This window comes from Poecile atricapillus, chromosome 2 (genome assembly GCF_030490865.1).
Source record: "Poecile atricapillus isolate bPoeAtr1 chromosome 2, bPoeAtr1.hap1, whole genome shotgun sequence".
Lineage (NCBI taxonomy): Eukaryota > Metazoa > Chordata > Aves > Passeriformes > Paridae > Poecile > Poecile atricapillus.
The window spans coordinates 64,286,530-64,292,929 of NC_081250.1; positions in this window are offsets into that span (position 1 = coordinate 64,286,530).

The window sequence follows — 6,400 nt, forward strand, 5'->3', positions numbered from 1 at the left end:
TTAGGAAATGCACATTGACAAAAAGCTAAAGCACCGAAAGATTTTAAAAATAAATAAATAAAATCAGATGCAGAAGTACTTACCAGTGTTACTGACCTCTTTCCATCCTACTGTCATGGAATAAGACTAAGCAAATGCAACCCAGTCTGTGAGCCAGAAAGAACAGCTTCTAATTTTCACTTCAACCTCGAAATGAAGAGTACTGAATAGAGAAAGGTGATGGATCTGCTGTTTTATATTATGATGAAATGAAAGCTCTTAGCACAGATCTGAGTAGAACTGCTTTTTTTTTATACTACATTAGCCTGCTAATTTGAGGAAAGTGAAAGGCTTTGTTTTACTGTCTTTTATCTGTTCTCTTTGCTACCCCCACAATTTAATTTGCATTTAAAATTATTCTTATGTCTCCACTGCACTCCAAGGTATGGAGCATTTTCTAATCACGATGAATGTTCAGTGTGGTTTTTTTGTGCAATGCCACTTTTATTCTGAGCCAGAAACATGGTGAGTAATTATAATTGCCAGCTATTTTCTAGAATGAAATACAGAGTGGTTGTCTGATGCAGTTTTTGATTTTTCCTTCATTTAGCAGTACATGGCAACAAACTACTCAGTCAAAGCATCAGTAAAAATATAAATCAAGGGGCACAGTGTCATGGCATGATAGCTTAAACATGCATATCTATAGACCGTGAAAGCAGAATATGTTTCTACCGAGATATTTTCAATTATAATTTGCCTTTTGAAAGTTTAAAAGTGAGCTTGAATAGCTAATAAACTGAGATATAGCAGTTATCTCTTTGTGGCTTCCAGTTGATCTAGTTTAGCATTACTGAAACTGCACATAGTTTGGAATTCTGACCAAGCCAGGCACTAGGGGCTAAGAAGGGCCATGCTATTAAATTGCATGGGCATCTCTCACAAGAGGATAAGGACCTTGCTTTTTCCATCAGGTCTTTGAGAATTTCCCCAAAGACTTTTTGGGAATGAGTAAGAAATTGAAGAGGGCAGGGATAAAATGATCCTTTGATAAATTTAAACTCAAGAGTGCTGGTCGAGAGAAGTGTCAATAAGCAATCAGACCTAGTTTTCCCATTTTTGCAGATATTTTACTCAAAAGGTCAGATATAAATGCCTTCTGAATTCCATTGCCACCAAATATTACTGGTGCTCAAAACTGTGGGTTCTCAAAGATTGGGTTTTTTTTTTAGTATCAGTAAGAAGCATAGGTTTTTTTTGTTATTTGTTTGTTTTTAAGAAGAAACTCAAGAAGATGAATAAACCCCCAGAGTACAGGGTTTTTTTGGGGGCAGGTTAGAAAGTAAGAATCCCCATGAAGAGATTACTACATGGATTCCCATTCCTAAGACTTATATTCTTTTCCAGAGCACCCAGACAGGGTCAAAGATAAGGAGAAGCTACATGAACTCCAAGTAGAGTCTGGTATGGCTGTTCTTACGCTGGCACTCCACTAAATATAGTTGGATTGAGTAGGTGTCTCACTGTGCCACCTTAGTGGAAGATCTGGTTTACCAAATTGTGTTCCTGTTTTCAGAGATGTGACAAACGTTTTCATTCCTAAACACAAATTAAAACAAAAGCAGTCAGAAGAACACTGCAAGCTGCTTTCTTTGCATTTTTGAGAGTTGCTAGCATCTCTCTTTGCATTTTGGATGGTTTGTATTTGCCATGGTGACTACTGAACAATAGCTGTATAGCTATATAGCTGTATAACTGTCCCTCCAAGCTGGCCTCTGATAATTATTGGATCCATTATCTTATGGAACAGGGGCCAATTGCCTGTTTAGCCCAGCTGGCATTCTTTAACATACAACCAGGAAAAAAAAGAGAGGCTGGCAGCACAGAGACTCAGAAGGAAAATGAGAGACAGGAACATCGCTCACTCCAAGGATTATATCTACCTGTTTGCAAGCAATACAGAATACTTACGGTTTTTCCTCAGGACACAATCTCTCAGTCAGAAGGAAACTGAAAAAAATGAAAAGCTTGCAAGCTGGAGAATGTTTAATAGCACCTATCCTTTAGCCTTTGATGTATCCTCCTGATCCTCTTTGCTATGTCCCTTTCAATATGCATTGTCGTTTTCAACCATGACTGGCAAGCAAAGTCATTGAAACCACCAGCAGCCTCTCTACTGACCATTGCAAGATCATCCATCTTGATACTTTCATCCATCTCAGGCATTTACAGTTTATTTTAAATTATAGTGAAGCATTTCTGACAACTGCTAAGAGCTCTTTCTGACTAGGGAGCACTTAGCAACAAGAAAGGTAACAGCGCCTATATATTTATATGCTTCTGTAGCATTCATCACCATAAGGGAAATCCTTGCTTACCTGATTAGAAAATCTCTAGGATGGTAGTGTGGGCTCAGATTTGACCCACAGTCCAGGAAGAGCTCAACCCTCAAAAAAAGAATCCAGCTGAGTTGAAAAGCCTGTATGTCTAAAGAAACGTGCAGGTGAAGCAGATCTGTTTTAAGCATGATTCCAGATCAGGCTTCGCATATCCCTGAGGCTCAGTGGGAAAGTTCTGCACAGCTCTCGCACTAAAGCACGGTCAATTGAGTTGTGTACTCTGACTTGTTTTCCAAAGAACAGCAGAGCATCTCAAGGGACAGGACAGGGAGGGGCAGCAGTGGCCAGAACCAGAAACTGTACTCTCTAGCTCTCTGTTTTACCTGTGCTCTGTCAAGGCCTGGAGCCAAACTTGCAAAACCTCTGCTATTGACTGGACCTCTTATCAGCATAGATCGCTGTTTAGGATAATAGGTGAAGTGATTTTGTATCTAATCTAAACATACACAGGTATCTGTTGGATCACCATGAGAACATGCACATGAATTTCATATTATATGAAATTCAGTGTTTCCTTGAATCCTAGAACTAAATATTAAAAACAAGGGCACACAGTCTGTATCTCAGACTCCAACAGTATCTATATAGGACTAGACAGAGACTGAATGCTTTGTGAGCTAGACCATAATACCAACCAGTCAAAATCTGCTAGAGAAATACTTGGAGAAAAAACCTGTCACACTTAGGAAAAATCTGAAGCCAAAATTCCTCATCGTGAGCTTTAGTAACCTACTACATCACATTTGACTTTTTCCCAAATTAAAAAAAGAAAGCCAACAAAAAACCCTCCCAAAATCTCAAGAGGAATGTAATGGAACACTTGGCATTTAAAAGGAGTGAGAAAGGAGTGAGTAGCCTTCTGGTTCTCTAACAGTCAGATACATGTAGGCATTAGGCTGAGGTTTTTTCCTACCCTGAACTCTCTATTGAGAGCATAACTGTTACTGTAATGACTCAGAGCCTTGAAAAAAGAGTCTGCTGCTGACAAACACTAATATTAACCTGAAAGAAAGTGGGAGAGAGAATGTAATGTGTGACTGAAGAAGTGTAGGCAAGGTGATTATTACAGAGAGTTGTTTCCTGAGGGATACATTCAGAATAAAGGAAGAATATAAAAGTTTAAGCCCCTAAGCTGTGAAGAATGGGCTTTTTTAAATTATAATTATTAGTCTTGTACTTAGATGTGTTAAAAAGAGAGGATTGCTACCAAAATTAGGACACAAATATGTTCTCTATTTCTTATTTGTAATGTAAGACAGATATTATGATGTACTAACAAACAGCAAAAGACAAAAATATTCAAATGAGGTTCACAGATTCTTTACAGGGATAAAGACTAAAATTGATGCTTTCAGAAGTTTCTACAAATTTTGTACAACTCCATTCTGGGATCCTTAGGCTGAAACCACATAGGAATTTAAAGAGAGATGTCTAGAAGAAGGTATTTCCAGTGCCACAGTATTTACTTTTAATGCTTCTGCCATAAAAGTTATCAATATCCAGAAACATTAAAGAGAATGTAAAGGTAGCTCTGGCTCTTGAGATCAGTGGAAGGTTGGGCAGTGCTTTCATAGGATCAGGGTCACATTCTTGTTGTTTAGGTCCAAAGCAAGAAGTGCATAGACTCCAGTGCAGAAGAGATGAGCTTGAAAGGAGGCAGCTCTAGCATCATGCGTCATGAACAAGAAGTTCAAGAAGTTGCAAGTTGAGAAAATCTTTAAAGTGCTGTCATTGAAAACAAAGGTTAGCTATCCTGCATAGTAAAAGCCTATTCTAAGATGATGTATGGCAGTTTGATACGCCTTCATTTGAGGGAGGAGAAGTTGAAGTCATAATTATATGATAAACAGAGAAGAGAGAATTTGGGAGAGAACGTACGTTAAAGCCTATTTCCTCTAGTCCTTATACAGGCAGAAATTCTTCTGCTTTAATAGACCTTCATAATTTCCCTCAATTACATGATTATTTTTTTCCTATAACAAGCTACACAGGAATGGAAGAAAAGAAACTTTCTCTAGTTCTGTCACACGGGCGGCTTGGTGGAAATAGTGAATCACAGAGCTACCTGTGGCAAGGAAAGTGGAGAAAACTAGTAAAATAGGTGATTTGGGTAAGCCTGTTTTCACTGCCCCACCAGCATTCAGCAGTTAAGTAGGTGGAGGCATTGCTTTTTACTTCCTGCTCACTTTCCAAGGAGTTCTGGCAAAGGAACTTTAAAAGGATCTAAGTCAGCTGCTGGAAACAAAGACTATAAAATCATCCATCCTTCTAGGACTGAGCAGTCACTAAGCTTGAGCAATCCCCCAGCACAAGATAATGTGGCTGGCCAAATATGTAAGAGGAAATGCCTATATTTTACACTAATGAAAGTAATGTCTCAGTCTTAACCTTCCTTGGAAGAAAGGGAAAACTAGCACCGGGAAACTGGGAACAACTGCAAGCTTAAAGTCTCCTGATGGCATTTGAGAAATTGCACTGAAAGCAGAGTTATTAAGCCTGGTTTTAGTTGGTTAGTGGTTTAAATTGGATAAACAGTTCCAAAGTAACTGAACAGCTGGACATAAATACAGTAACATGATTACATTCAATAAAAATTTGAGACTTGCATTCTGGCTAGAACAAAATCAAACAACTTTTTACTAACTGCCTTTATGTAAGGCAAAGACATAACTATGAACCATTAATGAATCTACAAGGTGTAGTTCTCAAATAACACAATTTGATTTAATTTTCATAGGGCACTGTGCATGCATGGATAATTAATACATATCAATGCCAGTCTCTATATAATTTACCATAAAATCATAGAATGGTTTGGTTGGAAGGGACCTTGTAGATCATTTAGTTCCCAACCCCCTGCCGTGGGCAGGACACCTTTCAATAAATCAGGTTGCTCAGTGTTGCATCCAACCTGGCTTTGAACGTTTCCAGAGATTGGTCATCCACATCCAGGGCCTCATCACCCTCACAGTAAAGATTTTTTTCCTAGTACCTAATCTAAACCTCCTCTCTTTAACTTAAAAGCCAATTCCCCCTGTCCTATCACTACATGCCCTTGTAAAAAGTCCCTCTCCATCTCTCCTGCAGGCCCCCTTTAGGTACTGGAATGTTCAGAGGTCTCCATGGAGCCTTCTCTTGCTCAGGCTGAACAACCCCAACTCTCTCAGCCTGTCTTCATAGGACAGGCACTTCAGCCCTCTCAGCATCTTTGTGGCTGTTCTCTGGACTTACTCCAACAGGTCTGTGTCCTTCTTATGTGGGGCACTCCCAACCTCATTTCTTGTTTTTATACTGTTTTCCTCCAAAATTTGCATCATTTTCTCTTATGGTTTGGTCTATGATTTTTAGAGATTAACCTCCCTGGTAAGACAGATCAACAATGAGAGCTTCAGGGAAAATAGCCACCTGTCTTATTTCCTACCTTATATTTCTCTGGAGCTACTGAGGAGCTGTATCTTTCACAATGGGAATATTTACAGGAATTGTAATGAAACAGGTGACTGTAACTGAAAAAATTGTCCAGATATCTTGAGAACTCCTGGGCAAATATTACCATACCTCACTATTAAACTTACTCCAAAGCTTACCTGTTACCTTTAACTTAGTTTGGTTGCAATTTTTTAAATGTGCACAAGTTGACTGTTTTATATATGTAAGTATATGCAACTACATATGGCCACGTTTTCTGCGCTTTTTTGAAGAACTTGATCCTGCATAACGCAGATCTAGGCAAGGTCAAAATGACAAGTACAATAACAAGCCAGAGGAACCTAATTCTTTCTTTCTTAATTGTAGTGAAACTGTAGTGCTGTCAAGTTACTCCTGTCTGATATCAAAAGTGTGGCTCAGAAGAGGAATATGTATTGCAGCTACATGTTCCATTAGCATGATGGGGGCTACACGAGTTCTCCTGTCTCTTCAGACATGCCTTTCTGCCCACATCCTCCTCCTCCTTCACCATACACGGCAGGCTCAGGAGAGTACTTAAAACTTCGTGTTGTTCGTGATTTTAAAGAATTTCT